The sequence below is a fragment of the Mesoplodon mirus genome (assembly GCF_964341445.2).
Source record: "Mesoplodon mirus genome assembly, chromosome: 8".
Classification (NCBI taxonomy): Eukaryota; Metazoa; Chordata; class Mammalia; order Artiodactyla; family Ziphiidae; genus Mesoplodon; species Mesoplodon mirus.
This window is the reverse complement of record NC_138984.1, coordinates 31848081-31874635: the sequence shown is the minus strand read 5'-3', so window position 1 is coordinate 31874635 and position 26555 is coordinate 31848081. Positions and strand designations below refer to the sequence as shown.

The following is a 26555-nucleotide window of genomic DNA, read 5'->3' as shown; positions in this document are numbered from 1 at the left end:
ATGTGTGAAACTTGATTGGATTCTGATTAGGTTATAGTCATAATAAAAGAAAAGTTATAAAATATATGAAAGAATCTTTAGGGCAAATGGGAAAATTTGAAAATATGAATGGGCCACTAGACAAAATGGAATTTCATTGACTTTTTGTGTGATGATAATATTGTGGTTATGACCGGAATGTTCTTAGGAGAAGCATGGTGTAGTACCTGTAGTCTCCAACTTACTTTGGTTCAGAAATAAAGGAATGATACACACCAACACATGGATGAAGCAACTATCGCAGAACATTAGTTAAGTTCAATCCAGGTAGTGGTTATATCAGCATTCATTTTACTCTTCTATGTGCTTAAAATTTTTGATTAAAAAGTTGAAACATAAGATCTGTACTCTCCATTTTGGAAGCAGAGTTCTGAAAAGTAGTATGTTTCAAACTCTGAAGCTTCTAGTTCTTAAAAGACATGCTCAGTTAAGAAGACACATCCCTCTTTTTCTCACTTTTCCAAATCTCAGATCCATAGTGTACTAAGAGGGGAATATCTTTGAATTTCTTCATAGAGGGGAATGTCTTTGAATACTATAATTAATTTTTTTGTCAGAAACTAACATTTATTTTTAACTTAGCTTAATTAAAGAAATCACAGCAAGTTAAAGGATAGACTTTAAAACTTTAACCTCATCAATTCCATATAGAAAAGTAGATTTAAAATCCAAGGCTAGTTGCTGCCTAACAAATTATCTCAAACTTCACTACTTAAAACAAGACCAGGTTATTAGCCCACAGTTTTGTAGATCAGCAGTCTGGGCAGACTGAACTGGTTTCTCTGATTAGGTTCTCACAAGGTTGAGCCAGGCTGAGCTCTTACCTGGGAAGCTCTGTTGGAAGAATTCAGGTCATGGGGGTTGTTTTGGTTCTGAGGTCCTTCTGTCCTTGCTGGCTGTCAGCCAGGGGTAGCTCTCTGATCCTAGAGGCCACCTGCACTCTCTCTTACATGTTCCCCTCCACCTGCAGACCAGCAACATCAAAATTTTTTTTCATACTTCACCTATGACTTCCTCTTCTGCTACCATCAGGAGAAAACTTTCTGCTTTTAAAGGACTGGTGTGACTAGGCACACTAGAAAATATCTTAAGGTCAACTGTGCCATAGAACATAAAATAATTATAGAAATGATATGTCACCGCCTGCATAGGACCCACCTGTACTCAGAGGGGAGATTATACAAGAGTGAGTATCACTGGGATTATTCCCAGAATTTTACTTTGATTTCTAGGAGATAAAATATTTTCTGTAATGATAAATTACCTATTTTATCTATATTTTTAATAATGGAGAAACATTCTGATTACAAAAATCTTTTGGTTTTGATATTATGTAAGAAGGCAGGCATTTTTTTTTTTTTTTTTTTTTTTTCTTTTTGCGGTATGCGGGCCTCTCACTGTTGTGGCCTCTCCCGTTGCGGAGCACAGGCTCCGGATGCGCAGGCCCAGCGGCCATGGCTCACGGGCCCAGCCGCTCCGCGGCATATGGGATCCTCCCAGACCGGGGCACGAACCCGTATCCCCTGCATCGGCAGGCGGACTCTCAACCACTGCGCCACCAGGGAGGCCCAAGAAGGCAGGCATTTTTAAGAAAAAAACTTCTCAGCTCTGTTCTGTAATCCTAACGCATATAGAAATATGAACATTTTATTTTTTTTTTTTTTTTTTTTTTTGCGGTATGCGGGCCTCTCACTGTTGTGGCCTCTCCCGTTGCGGAGCACAGGCTCCGGATGCGCAGGCCCAGCGGCCATGGCTCACGGGCCCAGCCGCTCCGCGGCATATGGGATCCTCCCAGACCGGGGCACGAACCCGTATCCCCTGCATCGGCAGGCGGACTCTCAACCACTGCGCCACCAGGGAGGCCCAAGAAGGCAGGCATTTTTAAGAAAAAAACTTCTCAGCTCTGTTCTGTAATCCTAACGCATATAGAAATATGAACATTTTAAAAGAAATATACAGTGCTCTGTAGTTCTTTGTATAGCTTCCCTAAAGTTTAATTCTTCTTAAGTGTTTACCACTTTTTTTTTCAAAATTGGTCTATATTAAATCAAATCCAGCTATAACGTTACTGCTAGCATGCTCCAAATATCTATTCCTGCTAATGAGCCTACCCAACCATAATAATATAAAACAAAAACCAGTTTGTTATGCTGTGGATTCAGTGGTTCAAGAATTCCGGTGGGCCACAGAAGTGATACCTTGTCTCTGCTCCATGATGTCTGGGGCCTCAGCTGGGAAGGATTCTACAGTCAAGGGTGACTTGAAAGGCTGAACCCTAAAATCATCTGGAGGCCTGTTCACTCTCACATTTGTATCTGGGCTGTGATGACTCCAAGGTTGGGCTCAGCTGGGACTGTCAATCGGGGTGCCTACACACGCCCTCTTCAAGTGACTTGAACTTCCTCATAGGATGGTGCCCTCAGTAGTCAAATTTTTCATACATGACAGCTCTAGGCTCCCAGCACAACTGAAGTGCTCATCTAAAAATTGTTTTTTCACATTTTAAATAAGATATGACCCAACATTATTTTCTGTGTTTGATAGTTGGCATTTTGTAAACTATCTTAAAGTGTGTTCTGATATTCTAAGATATGGTTTTGTCTCCAGAGAAAAAGTAACTATGACTTCTATATTATAAAATTTAGATTCTTGGATGGATGGAAAAATATATATTACATATATATTAATCATAGCTAAGTAGCATTTGTACTTCATTTTGAAATAATTGGCACAGATTTGAATAATGGATAGGTTTTTTTTTTTACCATTAAGAAGATTACAGCATAATTAAATATGATAGGGTTTGCTATGTTCCTGTGGTAGCACTAATGAACTACCTAATGTTAGAATTTTGTAGAGAAGCTACCTACCAGCTTTTGGAAATAGGAAGGTAGGAAATTAAATAGTGATATAAAAGAAAGGGAAAAAAAGTTTTATAGAATCAAATTATATTTCCCCTGTTCTTGGATTTCTTACAGAAAGGAAAGGGAGAACTTGTTTTTGTGTTACCTAGACTGAGACCTGATGATACTGGGTTCTGTATTTACTCCTATGAAAAAACCTCAGGAAATTAAGACTCCATTCACATACATCTTCATGGGTCTTGAGCTAACAGAAATGTGTTAGAACAGCCACCTGCCATACAAAACCCCTGATGATACACCTAGCTCATTATTCAGTATTTCCTGACATTTGTAGTGTTTTGTTTAAGCTTCAAGCCCCGTATTCTCCCACTATCCTTTGGGCTATTAAGACCGTGTTTATTTATTTTTATTTATTTTTTATTTTTTAAATTAAAAAAATTTTTTCTGCAGTACACGGGCCTCTCACTGTTGTGGCCTCTCCCGTTGAGGAGCACAGGCTCCGGACGTGCAGGCTCAGTGGCCATGGCTCACGGGCCCAGCTGCTCCGCGGCATGTGGGATCCTCCCGGACTGGGGCACGAGCCTGTGTCCCCTGCATCGGCAGGCGGACTCTCAACTACTGTGCCACCAGGGAAGCCCAAGACCATGTTTATTCTTACTAACTTGAGAGAATAAATCTCGAAGAATCTGCTGGGTTGACCTTCCATTTTTGCGTTTACATTAGGCTTCCTGACAATTAGCAGATACAATGTAAAGTGGATTTAGGGGGCTTTCCCAGGAGGGACATAAACCATGTGGCTCCAGGTAAATCCTGTTCCTCCTCCCAACCATTACTGTTCTTTCTCCTCATTATGTACTGAGCTTCTGTGAAAACCACTCTTTTCCCAAGGAACACCTGAACTAGAATAATAGGATTAAGTGATGTTGACGACACTCAGAGTCCAGAGGTTCTCAACGTGGTCTGTGGATCCAAGAGCTTCAGTATTATTACCTGGGAATTTGTTACAAATGCGTGTTCTTAGGCCTCAGTCTAGTTCTGCTTACGCCAAAACTCTGGGCTTGTGTTCCAGCAGTCTGGGTTTTAACAAGCCATGCAGGGGATATGCATAAGTCTAATAACTACCGTGTAAGATTTTTGCAGTTGGTGTTAGCCTGTAACAAATTCTGCCACCTGATTCTTCTGCATAAGTATTATCTGTGTAAAAGACAGTATTATTTTAAACAGTTATCTGTATTACATACAAGTGTTTGTGTATATAGATATTGACATACATTTTTCTTGATTCTGCATATTAATTAAAAAAATATGCCTGCAGATTTTGAGACAGAAGGGCCACATAATGAAGAGAGAAGTAGATCAGGGTAGAACTCTATGGAGCTGAAGATTGAAGGACAAGCGGTGGAAAGAATGTAAAGAGAAAGGGGTGGAGTAGGACCTAGGTATCAATATTTAAATTGTGCTGGGAGCTTAGCTGAGGACATCATCAGAGCAGCTGAATGGGAATACAGCAGAAGCTGATGCTGTGCCATGTGGTTTTAGTCGGGACTGTTCCCTTTCAGGCATAAGGGGAGGTTGATTCGCTGTCCTTTGCTTGGTTGATTCAATCTCCTGACTGTTGAGAACCACCCTTGCTTTCAGACCTCTGTAAACTCACTCCTGCAGTAAAATAAGATGACTTTTTGATGATTGCTACTTTTGCCACAATTGTCACTAACTTTATTACAAAACTGTATGCCATCCATTATAGCCCTGAAATGTATGATAGTGTTATAATATGTAGAATGCAGTTGTTAATACTGTTAGTTTAAATGTGGAGGTGGTGTCCATCTAAAGAGAGGCATCAGTTGCTTTCTTCAGGAACATAATAACATTGTTTCACGGAGTAGGAGATTGCACTTACATTGTTTCCACTTACAAAGCTTTTTCTCAGATTTTGTCTCTGGAATTCCACACTTTGCAGTAATTGAGAAGCAGCATGCTTTGAGTAAGTTAACCGTGTTTTAAATTTATTTCTTCATTGATTTTTGGAACATAACTTAGTTATTCATAATATTTTTAAAGACTGTGCTGAAATTATCTTTAGCTTTTGTATATGTACCCATAGTAGATGTGCAGCAAATACTGGTTAAGAGAATCAATGTTGGCTTTGTTAATTTAGTTTGAGATTTTTTGAGAGCTGCTTGGAAATAGGATTTTTTTTTTTTTTTTTTTTTTTTTGCTACTGCTCTGGGTTGATTTTTGTTTTATATTTTTATAGTTAAATATTGATCTCTTTTTTGAAATTCATAATTGCTTATAGATTTTTTAAGTTGATCTTTATTTTATGGTTCTTTGCTCTAAATGTTCCACTTAATTTCAAATGGGAAGGATCTTAAACAACTCTAAACTAGGATAGACTGCATATACATGTCTTGAAAAACATGCTGTTATTAAGTTGTGTACTATGGCATTTACTGGTAAGGTTTCTCATCATGTGCACATGGAAGGAAAAAAATATCTTGCTGTATTGCTTTCACGGCTTTGTACGAACTGGCAAGGACTTCACCAGACTTTTTTTTTTTTTAACTAGAAAACTCATTTGGGCTTCTGACTTTCTTTTTATTGTTTCTCCCCATAGCTTCCTAAGTGGGCTTTCAAGTTGTTTTTTTCTTATATATCATCATACTCTTCCTTTCCCACACATTCTCACTCTTAATTACTCTCATGGGTCTCTCTACTTAGATACCACCTGTAAGGTACTCTTAGACCATTGTCAGGTTCTTTCCTGTCCCCTTCACCTGACGTTTCAGAAGGGATAGTATGGATGAGGCAACAGAGAGCGTGAAGTCCTCGCTTCTTTCATTGAGAAGTGCTTGGACTCTTCGGTTGTAATAACTATCAACTAGGGCTGTCTTAAGCACAGCCTTACTTCAGGGTGTCTGACAGAACCCAAGGGCAGGCAATTATAAACCTGGACCTTGCAAAGGGAAGTAAATTATTGGGAAGGCACGTGTGGTGTCTTTTTCTATCCCTATGTCTGCTCCATTCTTTTCTCCACTTTGCAGTTGTTTTTGGAAAGGATAGCTAAACCAGAGTAACTGAATTCTAAAATTACCTTCTTTCTCAAGACCAGGCCTGACTGAATTAAGATCTTTGTACCAGTAACCAGAAGAGTTACTCAGATTGGCCCGACTTGTATTACATATCCCCCCCCCACCCAACACACTGTGGATAGGATTGGGGTTTACAGTAAAATTCAGGGTGGTCCCTCAGTAGCCCTATTCTACTGTTAGGTCATATCTGCTCAGATTCAAGCTGGGCCAAAACAAAGAAAGAAAACCCAGGGTTTGCGGTTTAATTGATATAAACCTTTTGAATTTTACATTACATTTTCCTAACGATTGATTGCCAGTTTCAAACTGAGAGCTCTTGTCTTTCAGGATGGGAGAGACAACTGAATGTTTTTAATCAGTGAGGAATGAGAAACTGAGAGGAAGCAGCTGAAAGAATGTGAAAGAGAAAGTTTAATGGCTGAAGCAAGGTCCAAGGGGATTCAGAAAGAGAGAAGTCCAGGGCCAGTCAGATGTAGCTGCTGGCCTTGGACAGAAGAGACAGTGTTATCTCAGACCAGGGAGGATCAGGATGACTGCATGTCCAAGTTTGGAGAGGTGGCAAGCTTAATTCCAGAGTAGAGGCAAGGGTGCCAGATAAAAGTGGTAGGATGGGATGGGACCTGAAAGAAAATGGTGATGTGTATGGTGACTGAGGTGTGGAATAGAGCCATGAGTGAGCTAAAAGATTTCTGAAGCTGAAAATCCAATATCTGTCCAGGGGGTACTGCTGTGCTCCACTCTCCCCAGAACTTGGCACTTGCCCTTCAAAAGCAGGAAAAACAGGTGACTGATTAATCCAGGGTGGGCTGTTCAGTCAGCTGCAACAGAACAGAAGGACAAAGTTTGAGAAAAGATAATTATCAAGTGAGAAATTTGAAGTTCTGAGTTGTGAGGTCCAGTCTGAGTAAGAAAGGAAATGAAAACAGGAAGGGGGTAGAAACTTTGGGGACCTGGAAAGCTTTGAAAAACATCAAGGGTCTTCATGCTCCAAGCTCACAGGTAGTAATAAAAAGAGGTTGGAGGATAGAAGATGGAATTCCAGTGCTGATGATGTTGGAGCAATGCCAGGGTCCAAGTCATGGCCATTGACCTTCTCTTGATGGTCACTCCTTTGGAGAAGGGCAAGGAACTTGAATGTTGGGGCTCTTAAATGGGCTGTCCATGTAGGCATTAATAGCAATAGCTAACATCTCATGGCCACCTATTCTGTGCTGAGTATTGTTACCAATTTTGCATATATTTATAATAATTGTAATAATCCTGCAAGGTAGATAATATCATTTTACCCATGAAGAAAGTTGAGCCAGCATAAGTAATGTGTTCAAGATTCTATCTATAGTTGTTAAATCCTGGAGATGGAATTTAAACTCAGGTATGTCTGACTGTAAAGCCAGGACTGTTTACTCACTGAATCTCCCCACTTACCTCCCACTCCCACCCTGATTCTTGCTTTCTTCTTCCTTCATTTTTTTTTAATAGATCTTTATTGGAGTACAATTGCTTCACAATACCGTGTTAGTTTCTGTTGCACAACAAAGCGAATCAGCTATATGCATACACATGTCCCCATATCCCCTCCCTCTTGAGCCTCCCTCCCATCCTCCCTATCCCACCCCTCTAGGTCATTGCAAAGCACCGAGCCAATCTCCTTGTGCTATGGGGCTGCTTCCCACCAACCAACTATTTACATTTGGTAGTGTATATATGTCGATGCTACTCTCACTTCGCCCCAGCTTCACCCTCCCACCCCATGTCCTCAAGTCCATTCTCTACGTCTACCTCTTTATTCCTGCCCTGCAACTAGGTTCATCAGTACCATGTTTTTTTTTTTTTTTTTTAAGGTTCCATATATATGTGTTAGCATACTGTATTTGTTTTTCTCTTTCTGACTTACTTCACTTCTGTATAACAGACTCTAGGTCCATCCACCTCATTACAAATAACTCAGTTTCTTTTCCTTGTATGGCTGAGTAATATTCCATTGTATATATGTGCCACATCTTCTTTATCCATTCATCTGTTGATGGACATTTAGGTTGGTTCCATGTCCTGGCTATTGTGAATAGAGCTGCAATGAACATTTTGGTACATGACTCTTTTTGAATTATGGTTTTCTCAGGGTATATGCCCAGTAGTGGGATTGCTGGGTCATATGGTAGTTCTAATTTTAGTTTTTTAAGGAACCTCCATACTGTTTTTCAGAGTGGTTGTATCAATTTACATTCCCACCAGTAGTGGAATGGGGTAGGAGGAGGGTTCCCTTTCACCACACCCTTTCCAGCATTTACTGTTTCTAGCTTTTTTGATAATGGCCATTCTGACCAGCATGAGGCGATACCACATTGTAGTTTTGATTTGCATTTCTCTAATAATTAGTGATGTTGAGCATCTTTTCATATGCCTCTTGGCCATCTGTATGTCTTCATTGGTGAAATGTCTATTTAGGTCTTCTGCCCATTTTTTAACTGGATTGTTTGTTTTTTTGATATTGAGCTCCATGAGCTGTTTGTGTATTTTGGAGATTAATCCTTTGTCTGTTGTTTCGTTTGCAAATATCTTCTCCCATTCTGAGGGTTGTCTTTTTGTCTTGTTTATGGTTTCCTTTGCTGTTCAAAAGCTTTTAAGTTAAAGTCCCATTTTTTAATTTTTGTTTTTATTTCTGTTACTCTAGGAAGTGAGTCAAAAAAGATCTTGCTGTGGTTTATGTCAAAGAGTGTTTTTCCTATGTTTTCCTCTCAAAGTTTTATAGTGTCTGGTCTTACATTTAAGTCTTTAATCCATTTGGAGTTTATTTTTGTGTTTGGTGTTAGGTAGTGTTCTAATTTCATTCTTTTCCATGTATCTGTCCAGTTTTCCCAGCACCACTTATTGAAGAGGCCGTCTTTTTTCCATTGTATGTTCTTGCCTCCTTTGTCGTAAATTAGGTGCCCATATGTGCGTGGGTTTATCTCTGGGCATTCTATAATGTACCATTGATCTATATTTCTGTCTTTGTGCCAGTACCAGACTGTCTTGATTACTGTAGCTTTGTGGTATAGTTTGAAGTTGGGAGCCTGATTCCTCCAGTTCTCTTTTTCTTTTTCAAGATGGCTTTGGCTGTTCGGGGTCTTTTGTGTTTCTATATGAATTGTAAGATTTTTTGTTCTAATTCTGTGAAGAATGCCATTGGTGGTTTGATAGGGATTGCACTGACTCTGAAGATTGCTTTGGGTAGTATAGTCATTTTCACAATATTGATTCTTCTAATCCAAGAACATGGTATATCTCTCCATCTGTTTATGTCATCTTTGATTTCTTTCGTCAGTGTTTTATAGTTTTCTGAGTACAAGTCTTTCGCCTCCTTAGGCAGGTTTATTTCTGGGTATTTTATTCTTTTTGTTGCAATGATAAATGGGAGTGTTTCCTTAATTTCTCTTTCAGATTTTTCATCATTAGTGCATAGGAATGCAAGAGATTTCTGTGCATTAATTTTGTATCCTGCAACCTTACCAAATTCATTGATTAGTTCTACTAGTTTTCTGGTGGCATCCTTAGGATTTTCTATGTATAGTATCATGTCCTCTGCAAACAGTGACAGTGTTACATCTTATTTTCCATTTTGTATTCCTTTTATTTCCTTTTCTTCTGTGATTGCTGTGGCTACGACTTCCAAAACTATGTTGAATAAGAGTGGCAAGATCTTGTTGCTGATCTTATTGGAGATGCTTTCAGTTTTTCACCATTGAATATGATGCTTGCTGTGTGCTTGTCATATATGGCCTTCATTATGTTGAGGTGGGTTTCCTCTATGCCCATCTTCTGGACAGTTTTTGTCATAAATGGGTGTTGAATTTTGTCAAAAGCGTTTTCTGCATCTATTGAGATGATCATATGGTTTTTATTCCTTAATTTGTTAATGTGGTGTATCACATTGACTGATTTGTGTATATTGAAGAATCCTTGCCTCTCTGGGATAAAACTTGATCATGGTGTATGATCCTTTTAATGTGCTTGTATTCAGGATTTTTGCATCTATGTTCACCAGTGATATTGGTCTATAATTTTCCTTTCTTGTGATATCTTTTCCTAGTTTTGGTATCAGGGTGATAGTGGCTTCGTAGAATGAATTTGGGAGTGTTTCACCCTCTGAAGTTTTTTGAAAGAGTTTGAGAAGGATGGGCGTTAGCTATTCTTTAAATGTTTGATAGAATTCACCTGTGAAGCCATCTGGTCCTGGACTTTTGTTTGTTGGAAGATTTTAAATTACGGTTTCAATTTCATTACTTGTGATAAGTCTGTTTATATTTTCTTACTCTTCCTGGTGCAGTCTTGGAAAATCGTACCTTTCCAAGAATTTGTCCATTTCTTCCTGGTTGTCCGTTTTATTGGCATATAGTTGTTTGTAGTAGTCTCTTATAGACCTTTGTATTTCTGCAGTGTCAGTTGTGATTTCTCCTTTTTCATTTCTAATTTTATTGATTTGCGTCCTCTCCCTTTTTTTCTTGATGAGTCTGGCTAATGTTTTATCAATTTGGTTTACCTTCTCAGAGAACCAGCTTTTAGTTTTATTGATCTTTGCTATTGTTTTCTTCATTTCTATTTCATTTATTTCTGCTTTAATCTTTATGATTTCTTTCCTTCTGACTTTGGGTTTTCTTCGTTCTTCTTTCTCTAGTCATTTTAACTGTAGGGTTTGATTGTTTATTTGAGATTTGTCTTGTTTCTTTAGGTGAGATTGAATTGCTATAAACTTCCCTCTTAGAACTGCTTTTGCTCTGTTCCACAGGTTTTGGATTGTCATGTTTTTGTTACTTGTTTCCATGTATTTTTTATTTCTTCTTTGATTTCTTCAGTGATATCTTGGTTATGTAGTAGTGCACTGTTTAGCCTCCATGTATTTGTATTTTTTACAGTTTTTTTCCTGTAATTGATTTCCAATCTCATAGTATTGTGGTCAGAAAAGATGCTTGATACACTTTCAATTTTCTTAAATTTTCCAAAGCTTGATTTGTGACCCAGGATGTGATCTATCCTGGAGAATGTTCTGTGTGCATTTGAGAAGAAAGTGTATTCTGCCACTTTGGGGTGGAATGTTCTATAAATATCAATTAGATCTGTCTGGTCTGTTGTGTCATTTAAAGCTTGTGTTTCCTTATTTATTTTCATTTTGGATGATTTGTCCATTGGTGTAAGAGGGGTGTTAAAGTCCCCTACTATTATTGTGTTACTGTCGATTTCTCCTTTCATGGTTGTTAGCATTTGCCTTATGTATTGAGAGGTGCTCCTCTATTGGGTGCATAAACATTTATAAGTGTTATATCTTCTTCTTGGATTGATCCTTTGGTTATTATGTAGTGTCCTTCTTTGTCTCTTGTAACAGTCTTTATTTTAAAGTCTATTTTATCTGATGTAAGTATTGCTACTCCAGCTTTCTTTTGATTTCCATTTGCATGGCATATCTTTTTCCATCCCCTCACTTTTAGTCTGTATATGTCCCTAGGTCTTAAGTGGGTCTCTTGTAGACGGCATATATATGGGTCTTGTTTTTGTATCCATTCAGCCAGTCTGTGTCTTTTGGTTGGGACATTTAATCCATTTACATTCAAGGTTATTATCTATATGTATGTTCCTATTACTATTTTCTTAATTGTTTTAGGTTTGTTTTTTTGCGTCTTTTTCTTCTCTTGTGTTTCCCACTTAGAGAAGTTTCTTTAGCATTTGTTGTAAAACTGGTTTGGTGGTGCTAAATTCTCTTAGCTGTTGCTTGTCTGAAAAGCTTTTGACTTCTCCATTGAATCTGAATGAGGTCTTTGCTGGGTAGAGTAATCTTGGTTGTAGGTTTTTTCCTTTCATCACTTTGAATATATTGTGCCACTACCTTCTGGCTTATAGAGTTTCTGCTGAAAAATCAGCTGATATCCTTATGGGGATTCCTTTGTATGTTATACTTTGTTTTTCCCTTGCTGCGTTTAATATTTTTTCTTTGAATTTAATTTTTGTTAGTTTGATTAATATGTGTCTTTGTGTGGTTTTCCTAGGGTTTATCCTGTATGGGACTCTGTGTGCTTACTGGACATGGGTGACTATTTCCCTTCCCATGTTAGGGAAGTTTTCGACTCTAATCTCTTCAAATATTTTCTCAGACCCTTTCTTTTCCTGTTCTTCTTTTAGGACCCCTATAATTCGAATGCTGGTGCATTTAGTGTTGTACCAGAGGTCTCTGAGATTGCCTTCAATTCTTTTCATTCTTTTTCCTTTATTCTGCTCCTAGACAGCTATTTCCACCAGTTTGTCTTCCAGCTTACTTATTCGTTCTTCTGCCTCAGTTATTGTTATTGATTCCTTCTTGTGTATTTTTCATTTCAGTTATTGTGTTGTTATATCTGTTTGTTTGTTTTTTAGTTCTTCTAGATCTTTGTTAAACATTTCTTGTATTTTCTCAATTCATGCTTCCATTCTATTTTCGAGATTCTGGATCATCTTTGCTGTCATTACTCTGAATTCTTTTTCAGGTAGGTTTCCTATTTCCTCATCATTTATTTGGTCTTGTAGGTTTTTACCTTGCTCCTTCATCTGTGACATATTTTTTTGCCATCTTTTTTTTTTTTTTTTTTTTTTTTTTATGAGTGGGATTGTGTTTCTGTTTTACTACTTGTTTGGCCTGAGACTTCCACCTCTGGAGTTTATAGGCTATTGGGTAGAGCTGGGTCTTATTGCTGAGATGAGGAACTCTGTGAGACCTCACTACGATGAATATTCCCTGGGTTCTGAGGTTCTCTGTGAGTCCAGTGGTTCGGATTCAGAGCTCCCACTTCAGGAGCTTCTGCCTGACCCTGGGCTCGTGAACCAGGATCCTGCAAGCCATATGGGGTGGCAAAAAAACAAACAAACAAAAAAAACAAACAAAAAAACCGAACAGTAACAAAGTAAGAAAATTAGACTAGGAAAGTAACAGACATGTTAGAAAGAATGTAAAAATAAAAATATAGATGAATCAACAAGCGGAAGGTACATCAGTACCACAAGAGTAAAAAAGAGGGGGGGCGAAAAAGTGGGGGGAAGGCCTTGATTGTGGAGGGCGGGGCCTAAACAAGGGTGAGGTTTGGGGAGTGGATGGGGCCACTGCTCAGGACCCACAGGGCCGGGAAAGGTCCTGGGGGCTGTGGGGGGTGGGCCTTAGGCTCAAGGAACGGAAGGGGCCCAGGCGTGCCCCCCACCCCTGGTCCCAGAGGGCAGGGGACCTCTCCTGGGAGCCCAGCAGGCTTCCTGGGCTCAAGTGAGCAGGGAAAACACCCTTCTCTCCTCTCCTGCTCCTCCAGTCTGGGGTCTGGGAGGGCCCCCCCACCTGCCTCTCCTGTTCTCCTCTCGGCCTCCTTCCTATGCCCCCATGGACCCTCACAACCGGTTCCCTCTGGGGTTCCTCCCGTCTCCTTGGGCATCAGTCCCCCACCAGTGGCCAGCAGGTGCCCTAGTTGTGGGGAGATGCTAACTCCACATCTTCCCACACTGCTGTCTTGACTCCACCCTTTCTTCATTTCTTAATTTGTGCTTTTCTTCATTCTAAAAAAGAATTTACAACCAACAAAAAGACATGCAGTGAATCAGGATTTAACAAATAAGTGAGAAAAAGGGTAAGGCTGAAACAGAAAAAATAAGATGTAATCGAGGGTCGGTTAGTACACAAACTCATAGTATTAATTTGTCACATTTAATAGTCTTAGGCTGTAAAAAGAGCTCTATGTTAAGAGCAAATATGAAGAAAAAAACATGAGTTACCCAGTACTCAGGGTTGATAACATAAAATACAAACAACGAACAAGTAGTCCCCCTGAAGAATACTACTCCTTCTACTAAGATGGGGGTATGACAGGCCCTGTGTAATGCCATAAACAACATTCTCAAGAATACTCTTTAAAAAATACAGCAACGCATTTTATTTAATTCTTTTTGATAATACCTGTCAGGGTAGACAAAGTAAAACTAGTTCTATGAGGGTTAGAACATTGTGGTTGAATACAGTTGCTCTATTGAAGAAGGGTCAGAATGCAGAGAGACCTAGCCAGATGCCAAACATTTTTCAGATGGCAGCTGGAAATGAGTAAAGAATACAGCAAAACAGCAAGAACTTCAGCCTGGAAACAGTAGTAAGATGACTCTGAGTGGAATGATCTGAGCTTTGGAATCAGTCAGTTGCTGCAGTTTCATGGACTAAGTGTTCATCAGTTCCCCAAGCCTGGATTAGGCTGAGGACATTGAGTATATACTAGGACACACTGTATATAGGGAAGTAGGATGTGAACTCTAGGCAGATAAGAATGGATTCTGGAACGCCTTTTTTCTTTCTGTATTGGAGTACCTTTTCAATGAGGCATAGGGAAATTTTGATCTTACAGTCTTTAGGGCAGTGGTGCTCTAAAGTTAGCATGCATTTGAATCACTTGGCAAGCTTTTTAAAACACAGATTGCTGGACCCGACCTCCAGAGTGTCTGATTCTGTAGGTCTGGAGTGGGCCTGAGAATTGCATTTCTAAAAAGTTTTTTTTTTAATTGAGATATAATTGACATAAAACATGATATTAATTTCAGGTATACAACATAATGATTTAATATTTGTATACATTGCTAATCTAACAAGTTCTTAAGTAATGCTGATGCTGCTGGTCAGAGCCCTCACTTTGAGAACCACTGCTCTGCAGCCAGGAAGTAAAATGAAGCTGGATAAATATTTAAATAGTAATGCTAACAGTCTAAATTAGGGGAAAGGCTTAGATTACTTTTTTCAAAAATTTCTTAGTTATTTTTCATACACCCATGTCCTCATTAACAAGCTAGTGGTGGAGAGTGGGTCCAAAGCTAAATCTCATAGGACTTCATTTGTTTTGTTGTGAAGGATCATTTGTTCCTAGCATACTTGATCATTTGCATGCTTATATTGTATTGGGTTGGCCAGAAAGTTTGTTTGAGTTTTTCCGTAAGGTGTTACAGAAAAACCGAATGACCTTTTTTTCCCTTTTTATTTATTTACTTATTTTATTTTATTTTATTTTTTGGCTGCGTTGGGTCTTCGTTGCTGCATGCAGGCTTTCTCTAGTTGCTACTCTTTGTTGCAGTGTGTGGGCTTCTCATTATGGTGGCTTCTCGTTGCGGAGCTCAAGCTTTAGGTTTGCGGGCTTCAGTAGTTGTGGCACGTGGGCTTCAGTAGCTGTGGCACGCGGGCTTCAGTACTTGTGGCTCATGGGCTCTAGAGAGCAGGCTCAGCAGTTGTGGCGCATGGGCTTAGTTGCTCTGTGGCATGTGGGATCTTCCTGCACCGGGGCTTGTATCTGTGTCTCCTGCATTGGCAGGCAGATTCTTAACCACTGTGCCACCAGGGAAGCCTCCAAATGACCTTTTCGGCCAACCCAATAATTTTGTGTACTTGAGCCTACTGATGATATCAAATATAAATTTGATATAACCTATGTCAAATTCACAATTAATTGGAATTCTAAGATTCTGCAGGGAATTTTTTGTTTTCCCCAAAACTGATCTGTTAATTATCTGAAATGCAAAAGTGCAAAGATTCTAGCTTCTGTCTTTAGAATGGTAATACCACCGTGGGCCATTTGAATGTAAAACGAGTAATTTCTCCATTAATTCAGTGTTTTAAAGACATGGTTTCTAAGGGTATTGAAATAGAGAGCTCATTTTAATGACTTTTTCTCCACAGTATCAATAGGCCTTTCCTATCAAGTTTTGGTCTAGGAGAATAATTTTGGCATATTGTAATAACACGCTTACTGTCTAGCCTTGAGCTCTAAGAAATGCTTTATGGATTTTTTAAGGCTGTCTCACAATATTAGTAAACATTGGGATCCCACGAAATCAATTGTGTTGTAATGAGACCACAGAGTAGGCTTTATCTCTTTTTTATTCTAAAAATAGAGCCACTCTCGAGACCACCTTATAAACTAAAAAGAGCAAAGGGGTCTGACTTATGTTTTCCTTTGATTCTTGGTATGGTTAAAAGATAACCAAGAACACTTGTAAGAACTTTGTATATTTACCTGTTAAAAACATGTGGGTTAACAGTGCTTGAGAAGGTTCTATTATAATACCCTCTACACAAATAGCTGATAGTTGATACAGTAACTTTCAGAACATAAATATTAATTTGTGTCCAGCTGATAATCTCATATAGAGTGCTGATGGCTCTGAGTTTTCCTTTTTAGACATTATTTTAATGCCTAATAAGATAAAGTTCTACATGTGGAAAATATTAAAGTAATTAAAACATTTGGCTTTTTTGCATATATTTTCTAAAATTAACTGTCTTGTTAACGCTCATCTCTCTTGTCTCTAATTGGGTTGAAATGTGTGAAAGAAAAAGAGCTTTGATATGGAACTGTTTTTCAAAGGATGGTTCCCCTGTGACACACATAAAGGAGGTAATAGATATAGCTTTGAAAAAGTCTCTGATGTCAACATTTTTACTTAGGTGGCACAAGATTTAAATAAGAAATTGCTACATGTCAGTAACTAAAGTTTCTCATGTATCATTGGAAATTAGAGTTAAAAGATGATGATCCAAGATCTGATTCTGGAGAAATACTTTTATCTTATTTCTTTAAAATAGTCAAAGTATCATATAACTTGCTCATCAAGAAGGGGGACTATAGTAATTTGCTTTTCTAAAGGCAGATAAAGACTATTATTTCCTTATTTCAAGTGTTCTATATCTGGATGGTTTTGACTGACTTTAAAATTTCTAAAAAGAATTAAGAAAACAAAATTGTGTATAATATCTGAATCAGACTGAAGTACTATAATTTGAGTAACTCTTCCTAAGGCTTTACATTAAAAAAAGATTCTTATAGACCATCCTTATTCTACAATTTCACCATAGGCAAACACCCAGTATATTGAGACAGCTCTTACCGTCTTTTGAAGGTTGAATTTTACATAAAAACAAGGTTATATTGTATGCCTGTGGAAAAATTAATATTCATTTCTTTCCTATCATCCTGTGAATTTTATTAAAACTGCTACCACCTGTCAGGGAGAGGCAGAAGAGAATCACAATGAAAGGAATTGATATGGAAGTAACTTTCTGAAGGAAAATAGAAGCAGTTTTTTTTTTTTGTATTGTGCTATGTACCATTAGGGTCTTGGCTAATCACTATTGCAAAAGTCTGAGAGGATTCACAGTCTGAAGGGCGGAAGGCAGGGGCATAACGAGGTTTGGTGGAGTCTGAAGCATATATAATTTGGAGGGTTTTCTTTAAGGAAAAGCAAAACTCACAAAAGTATTTTCCTTAAGAAATTTATAAAAACCTGAGACTAAGTGAAAGCATCAGATTCCCTACCAGGGCCCTGAAAGGGTCAGTGACAGAAGGGGCCCTTAAGTTTAAGTTTTACCAACTTCAAGGTAAGTACTTCCTTTGGGGCCAAAAGGAGGAATATAGGTTTTGCCTGTGGGCAGGAGGTGACCTCCAAAATTCTGTCCAGAACTGGACATATGTTTCAAACTCCACAGCCAATTGAGGAGATGTTTTACTTTTGCTGCAGAATTTCCATCTCACCTTCTTCAGTCCTGGTTTCCAAAGCATCTACCTGAAATGTGGAATCTTCAATGAAAATTACTGAGTAGATATTTTTTAGTTGCTCAATTAGGAGTTGACCAAAATCTAGCACTTGGCCCATGTTGCTGAAAATTGAGAGAAATTGTGTTATGGATACGGTTGGCAATTTATTGAATTTTTCCATGTTTTAGTGTAGTAGTAGTAAGTTAGCATACCAGCAAGCAAAGTACCTGAATGGCATTACCCCTAAGGAAATGTGATCATTGACTTATAGTTTACTGTTAAGTGTTTCAGAGGCTCAATAGGAGAACCATCTGTTGGAACAGTATTTCTATATCGCATGTTATTACATAATACATACTGTCCCTCAGATCTCACCTGTCAAGGATTGTGTATCCCTCTTGTTGATCCTGATGTCTAGTGGCCTTACTAGATATCTGCTTAGTGACACAGACAAGTGTTGTGTTAAAAAATACAGGTTTTAGAACTTAAAATATTTGGTAAGCATAATCACCATACACCAGGGTTACTTTCTCATATTCATCATAAAATATTCAGAAAATATGCTAGTTTTATATATTCAGAAATAAAGATTATCTTTAAAAGGGTGGATTTGGGAGCTAGCCCAATGGCTCTGAGTGTATCAGTTGCTAACTCTGTGCCACTGGGCAGTCTTTATGTGTTTGTGTTTCCATTTTCTCATCTATAAATGGGGGTTTCCTAAGGTTCTTATAATGATTAAATGGTATAATAAATGTGGGGTGCTTGGTGAAGTGTCTGGAAGATAGTAAGCACTTCTAAGTATTTACCTATTGCTGTAGCTGCTGTTTAGCCATTGATTCAACATTATGCAAGTACACATCTGATAAATTCCTACTTTTAGTAAATGAATAAAAATTGGTATCTTTATAAGCCTGAATGTTTTCCCTTATCACAAAATGAGAACTGTGTAACACAACCTATTTTCATTTTTGCCTTAGATATCAGTAAGCTTAGAGCTAAATTCATTATTCTGACGGTGTAATTTGTTCAAGTCTGAGAACAACTACTTTGCTTTCTTCAGTTGATCTCTATTCTCTTTGATCTTTTAATTTCTAATTTTATACCATCTTAATCAATAAATCACTGCCAAGCCTTTTGGCCTGGGAATAATTTATATAAAATGGTCTATCTCCCATTCTCCATTAACATCTTTATCATGTTCAGTTGCACACAGTTCTCATTGGCGTGGTTTTAGTGGTAGCATGGATTCTTCCTAGACTTAGGAAAAGTGGTCCATCCTGCACACCATCTTACATAGTGCACCATATAGGCTACGTTTCCGTGTCATATTTTATGACACAGGTTTGAAGAGCAAAATGCAAGTTATCATCTGCTTGCTAAATGCATAGGCTTAGAAAATGACTTATTTTGGGGGTAACTTTTAGACAAAACCAGAAGTCCTGTTCAGTATTTTAGAGCAAAAAACTGCATAGGAGATATAAAGCACTGTTTGGCCAAAACTCTCAGGCCTTAACTTGCTTGTAGTTTATATTCAGGAGTAAATCAATCACCATTAAATGAGATTTTAGGTCTTTCTAAAAGTGAGAAATTTCCACTGAAAGATGTAGCTTGTCATGTTTTTATTACCTATGATTTTGAAAGCTGGAAATACTGCATTTTCTGTCTCTTCAGCTTTTCTTCCACATTATAGCTAGGTACCCCCAAATGTATTGAAGACTCTCAACTACTAAATATTATGAATGACTCATTATTAAAGAACTTTGTCTGCTATCTGACAGAAACAAGCCATTCTAGGTAGAAATAAAAATTTGAAGACTCACAACGTTCTGTGAATTTACAGCTGAGGATACTGCATGTAGTTACCAGAAAAATTTTCCAACTCTGTTTTGGAAAATTTTAGCTTGCCTACAGTTTAGAAAAAATAATGTTGATCATCTACAACTTACTTAGAATTATGAATGAATGAGTGACATAGTTAAACAAAAAAATCCCAGATCTGATATTGATATTTGAATAGGAGACCCTATTCAAGTATCAACCCCCATGGCCTAGTTCCAGCTGTGTCACTCAATAGGTGATTTTGAGCAAAAAAGTTAATCTCTCTGTGCCTTGATTTTTCACATCTATAAAATGAGGAGGATTGGGTTAAATGGATCTCTAACTCCCCATTCGGCTCTAATAGACTTTGGTTCTATTGTCACAAAGCAGAACATAGTAAAATGCTTTATTGAAACTCAGGTGGTGCAGTATCATTCAGCATGGGTCCCTGGAATATATCCAGTGGTCAGGGATGACATTCACAGTTATGTGTATTCTGAATTATACATTGAACACTTAAAGACAGTGACCAATGTCTATAATATGCTTGTGGCACTTCTGTTCCATAATCTATGAGGGGTAATTGATGGTCCAGTCAGCTACTGTGTTTGCGCTAAAAGCAAGACTCAGTCCACCCTTGGGACCATGCTGATACAGGCATCTGTAGAATTGCTGTGGCTTTCTGATTACCCGCTAGGATTCCTGCAGTGAGACTAGCCTCTGGGAAACAAAGCCACTGTGAGACAGTTACATTTCCATTGAGAAAAATGAGTTGAGAATCTCAAAGTGGGGTCTGTGGCCTTCTGTGGTCCATTAGGGCCCAGCAAACACTCCACATGTATGTTTGGTAGCTGGGGAGGAAAAGAACAAAGAGACAACTTTGTTCACATACATCCCACAAATTTTAAATATTAATAATTGACACACAGTATAGCATATTGATTATGAATAATTGTAAGAGACAATAGAGCCCATAATGATTAAGAGAGGGAACTTGGAAGCTCGTCTTCCTAGGTTCAAATTTGAGCACTGCCTCTCAGTTGCTGTGTGATTTTGAGCAAGTTGCTTAACTTCTTTGTGCCTCAGTTTCCTCATGTATAGAATAAGTATAGTAATGGTACCTACCCTATAAGGTTGTTGTGAGGACTATTGCATTATTAAATGTAAGGCATTCAGAATAAGATCTGGCACACTGTAAATATTTTGTGTTATCTATTATTATTATCATTACATTATTTCCACAAAATGTTTATGTTTTTAGTATCAGTTAAGAATAGATTTGGGGACAAATAGCTGAAAGTCCTAAGATAGAAATGACCTAAGCTGGCAGTTTATTTCTCTCTGATATTTGGGGAAAAAAAAAAAAAAAAAAAGGTAGCTAATGCCCTGTGATGTTAGGGACCAGACTCCTTTGTTTTGTTTTGACTAGTCTCAGTGGGCTGTTTCTACCTCATGGTCCAAGATGGCTGCTCAAGCCATCTTGTTTGAATTCATGCCAGGTTAGAAGAAGGATAGAAGGGTATGCCCCTTCCGTTTTTTTTTTAATTGAATTATAGTTAATTTACAATGTTGTGTTAGTTTCAAGTGTATAGCAAAGTGATTCAGTTTTTTTATATATATAAATATATATTTTTTTCAGTTTTTTATACATATAAATATATATATAAATATATATTTTTTCAAATTGTTTTCCATTATAGGTTATTGCAAGATATTGAGTACAGTTCCCTGTGCTTTACAGTAGGTCCTTGTTATCTATTTTATATATAGTAGTGTGTATCTGTTAATCCCAAATTCCTAATTTATCCCCCACCTCCTTGCCCCGCTATCCCCTTTGGTAACCATAAGCTTGTTTTCTATGTCTGTGAGTCTATTTCTGTTTTGTAAATAAGTTCATTTGTATCATTTTTTAAGATGCCACATATAAGGGATATCATATGTTATTTATCTTTCTCTGCCTGATTTACTTCACTTAATATGAAAATCTCTAGGTTCCATCCATGTTGCAGCAAATGGCATTGTTTCATTCTTTTTTATGGCCGAGTAGTATTCCATTGTACCACATCTTGATCTCTTCCTCTGTCAACGGACATTTAGGTTGTTTCCATGTCTTGGCTATTGTGAATATTGCTGCTATGAACATAGGGAGCATGTATCTATTTGAATTATAGTTTTCTCCAGATATATGTACAGGAGTGGGATTGCTGGATCGTATGGTAACTCTATTTTTAGTTTTTTAAGGAACCTGCATACTGTTCTCCATAGTGGCTGTATCAATTTACATTGACCTTTTAACCACAAGTTTCAGAGGTCCACATGACGATTTGGCTTACATTTTGTTAACCACTTAATAACAAGCCCACACTAAGCTTCAGAGGAGAATGTAAAGTGCTCATGAATGTCATGAGCCCACAGTGATGGCTTTGTTATTGAGAATGAGAGTGTATTGGGAAACAACTAGTATCTATCCATAAATAGTACATTTTGAAGACTGGAGTCCTCAGTTTTCTCTGTTAAGGTGTAGGTTTGTTGCTAAAATATTTATTTGCATATGATTTAAATATTTGATTTCTGTTGTAACTGTTGTGTTATTTTAATTCCTGTGTACACAAAAATGGATTGATGTCTCAAATGTGATTAATTAAATGATAAAAATAGAATTAAAATATTAGCATCAGAACTCCAGTTCAAACACTGAATTTAAACCTATATAAGTTGGTAGAAGGGACTCTGGTAGTGTCATAATTTACCAGAGGCTTCTGAATAAGGAGTCATGTGAACAGCGAGTATGACAGTGAATGTCTAGCATTCAGATTTTATTGGGCTGGTGATCCATTGACCCCTAGTCACCTGTTATGAACCTGTCAAAATGGTCTCTGCACTGTGAAATTGATCTTTTTCCCCCACTAAAGACAGAGACTAAAACCCTAGAGCCATCATTCAGAATTTCAGTCTTTTTTGTGACATAAGTCACAGTACTACCAAGAAGCTTGTCAACTAGCCCAAACACTAATGACAAATATGTGTAGAGGGGAAGCAGATTAGTTACTGGCGAAATCCCTTTGTTAAATGATATGTCACACGTCAGTGGCCAGCAGTGCGTAAAACAGCACTTGCTATTTTGTGTACTCACCTTTTCCTCACAGTGAGGCAAAGAATTGAGGTGTGGAGACTGAATCTATTTTGGAATATATGAAATACATATATTTATTCATTTATTCACTCGCTGAACAAATATTTTTTTTAGAGCCTACTCTGTTGAGAATTGTTCCCGACGCTAGAAATATAGCAGTAAACAAGAGACAAGGCCTTTGCCTTCATAGAACTTATGTTAGAGGAAATTGTTTGAGGACTTTTAGCATTATCACTTAAGACCATGTGGTGCAGGAAACGGGAGTATTATTTTGAGAGTTCTGGTATAGACTGAACAAGGTGGGTTAGAGTTTACTGAGACCGATCAGGAGAGTAAAGCAGTTGTTTAGGCAGGGGGCAGGGCGGGCACAGAGTGGCGTTGCTTTGCAAGTAAGACTTTTACCCCAATAGTTTTCCATATTCTAGTTGATTCTCTAAAAGTCGTTTCTCGTCAGTAATATGCCCCCTACTTTAGGATTCAGGGATGAGGGAACTCGTGAAAACTGACTAGGATGGAATTGAAATCACAAAGTATGTATCTTAACGTTCCAGGCAAAGAAATAGAAGATTGTTTTTTCCCCCTCTGAAGAATGCTGGCTGGCTGCCCAGTGGTAAAGGGGCTCAAATGTGTTTGTCTGAAAGATGGAATAAAAACATATCCTGTTGGTAGTGGATTCATTTATTTATATTAAGTGGCTTGCTTCGTTGGTATTTCTTCATGATACTCAGTTTCTTGAATAGCGTGGCCCTACCTTTTCATGGCTGTGTTACCACCATGTCAGACATGGAGAGTAAGTTATTGGGGGTTTTGAAGAAGACCGAATACAAATCTTTTTTTAACATCTTTATTGGAGTATAATTGCTTTACAATGGTGTGTTAGTTTCTGCTTTATAACAAAGTGAGTCAGTTATACATATGTTCCCATATCTCTTCCCTCTTGTGTCTCCCTCCCTCCCACCTTCCCTATCCCACCCCTCTAGGTGGTCACAAAACACCGAGCTGATCTCCCTGTGCTATGCGACTGCTTTTTACCAAGAATTTAATTTTTCCCCGTTACTTTACAATTTCCTTCATTTAGGTGATGAACTTGAATGGCATAATTAAAAATCTATAGAAATGCTGCAGCAGAATATAAAGATTTATTTCTTTATGTTGAAAGAGATAGCCTTACTTTAAGTGTGACAGGTGTTTCAACTGACTGTCTGAAAGCATAGATACATGAGATATCTCTCCATAATTCCCAGATCTACATGAACTCCAAATATCCTGAACTCTGAGAGAACCCTGCCCCCGCCCCCCAAACACACCTGCATCCTAATGTTCTGTAATGATGAAGGAGTTTCTAATTTAGATGAAATAGTAAGAAAATAGACATGGAATCTGAACTTTAGCTCATGTCAGATAAAGGTACCTTAATGAAAGATTTAAGCAGAAACTCATCTGTTACTGATATGAAACTATTGTTAATTTAAAAAAATTTAATATTTGCTTAAAAATTCTGATGACTTTCTTTTGTTTAATAAGATTGGTGTCTGTGCGTGCTGAACTTCTGTTAAGTGGATCAAAGATTCCTTAAGTTTGAGAAAAACCGGTCTAGGGCTTCCCTGGTGGCGCAGTGGTTCAGAGTCCGCCTGCCGATGCAGGGGACACGGGTTCGTGCCCCGGTGGTCCGGGAGGATCCCACATGCTGCTGAGCCTGCGCGTCCGGAGCCTGTGCTCCGCAACGGGAGAGGCCACAGCAGTGAGAGGCCCGCGTACCGCAAAAAACAAAACAAAACAAAACAAAACAAAAAATAAGACCGGTCTAGCCAGAGGAACAGCAATAAGATGCACAAAGAGCAAGATGATGAAACTTAAGAAAAATCAGTTGGGCATGTAGTAGACAATGGCTTTTATTTTCTCACAAATCTATGGGTTGAATTGTTGTTTTGGGGGTCACTCCATCTGTGTTAGCTGGGCTTAGTTGGGGCCGCTTGGTTTTCTTCCATGTAGACTCTCTTTCCAGTTAGTCTTACTTAAAGCATGGCAGCTGGGTACCAAGAAGGGATTTCCAAGGGAACTGGCCCCAAAGTGTAAGTGCTTGCCTGTCTCTTGGTCAAAGCAAGTCAAGTGGCCAAGCACAGAGTCAGCATCAGAGAGGGGATACACAAAGGAATAAATCAACCAAGTATGTTTCACTGGGATCCACCAAGGAAACAGTCTACTACAAATGTGCAAGGGAGGAAGCCTCTGATTCAAAATGTTTATAATTCTGATGAAACCTAAGGACTTGGTATCTTGAGAGGTGGAATAAGCTTAAACTGTGTAAGTCTGAATTACTTTATGAATGTGAGAAGGAGGCTATCTTAGGGCTTTGACTCTAAACTTTGGCTGCATGTTAGAATCACTTGGGGAACTTTGAAAATTTCAGATGCTTAGGTTGCATCCTAGGCTAATTTACTAAAACTTCCTAGGAATTGACTCAGGCATGAATATATTTTAAGGTTCCTTGGCAGGATTCCAAAGTTCAGTCAAGGTGGAGAGTCACTATTTTAGGGATATGTTTCTGTTGAGATGGCCTTGAAGGAGGACAGCATGTCTTTTCTTGGCATCACTGATTGAGATAAAATGCTCGCCAGGTGTGCAGTGAGTAAAGGATTTTTGTTGGGCTCCCAGGTTATGACATCTTCAGTTGTTCCAAAGATATCTTTTTGCTGAGGTATCAGATCACTCTTATTTCTGCTCTCCTCTTATTTCTGCTAAAACAGTTCAGTATTTCCCCTTAAGTGACATTACAGCATCTCATATGGATATATCTGGTTCGAGGTCCTCCTCAGTTTTCCGACTCTGATGCTCCTGTTCCCTACTTATGTCTCCTGTAGATTTGTTACCATCCTCCTATGTCTTCATCACTCCAAACTCTTTGATTCTTAACCCTCTTTCTGCTTTTCAGACCAGTTGCCCTTCTAAGGTCTAAACTATGTGGCAGTCTCCTCGTGGTTGTTTCTCCTTGCATTTTTCTCAGACTAATTCTTTATGACTGCAATTGATTCATGTAATCCAACACATTTTTATTCTTTCTACAAAATTAAAACTTAAATGTATAGGTTTGTATATCTGTGGTTAGCCATACCTTTAAATTTTTATGATAACATTTCAAAATGTAATATATGTACCTGGTAAATTAAAACTTTGTACATAAGTATAAAGTAAAAAGAACTGTTTTCATGCCCATCCACAGTTTAATTCCATTAAGGAAACTATTAGTGCTTTATTGTATATCCTTCCAGAAAAGTTCTAGGTATATACCAAAAATTATATAAATATTTAAAAATATATACCAATGGGATTAAGTATAGTATATTCTAAACTTTAAGAAAAATGGAATATATCATGGAGATTTTGCCATAGTTTGGCTTTTTGATGATATATTTTATTGTATGGCTATAGCATAATTTATTTAAATTATCCCCTTTTGGTAACATTTACTCTGTTTCCAGTTAACTGTTATTTCCAATATATACCTTCATGTAAATGTGTATATTAATAGCAGGGGAATTGCTCAATCAAATAGTGCATGCACTTAAATTTTGATAGCTTCTGTCAAAGTGCCTTCCAAAGGGATGCCAATAATTTTTTATTTCCATAGTAGTTTATAAAAATACCTGTTTTCCCAAATCTTCATCTACACTGGATTTTAACCAACTTTTTATGTTTGGCTTTAGTTTAGGCCCTTATTATCTCATGTGAACTATTGGAATAATCTACTTTCTCAGCTTAACCTCTACAGAGACATTAGCAGAGTGCGGTACACATGGAAGATTCCCTATAAATGTCAGAGTGATAGACTTTACTGGATTAAAGAACAGATTAGAAAATTTCTACTCGTCTTAATCACAGTCACAAAAATCCATTGTAATATAAATATTCCATGGTGCTACTTTGGAGCCATACCCCATCCTAAAATAAAAGTAGCCAAGTAGTGTGTACCAGGTGTATATATATGTTTAAAAAGCTGAACAAAGTACTAGAAAGCTACCAACAGGAATGATGCTGGTATGGTGTGTACTTTACACTTAGTGGGTTG

General features: G+C 38.0%; 1 protein-coding gene across 2 annotated transcripts in view; it reads left to right on the top strand.

Annotated features, from left to right (window-relative positions):
• The window catches only part of PARD3B (par-3 family cell polarity regulator beta), a 1069130-nt gene that overhangs the window by 186692 nt on the left and 855883 nt on the right, over nucleotides 1-26555 (top strand). The gene's annotated exons all lie outside the window — the stretch shown is intronic.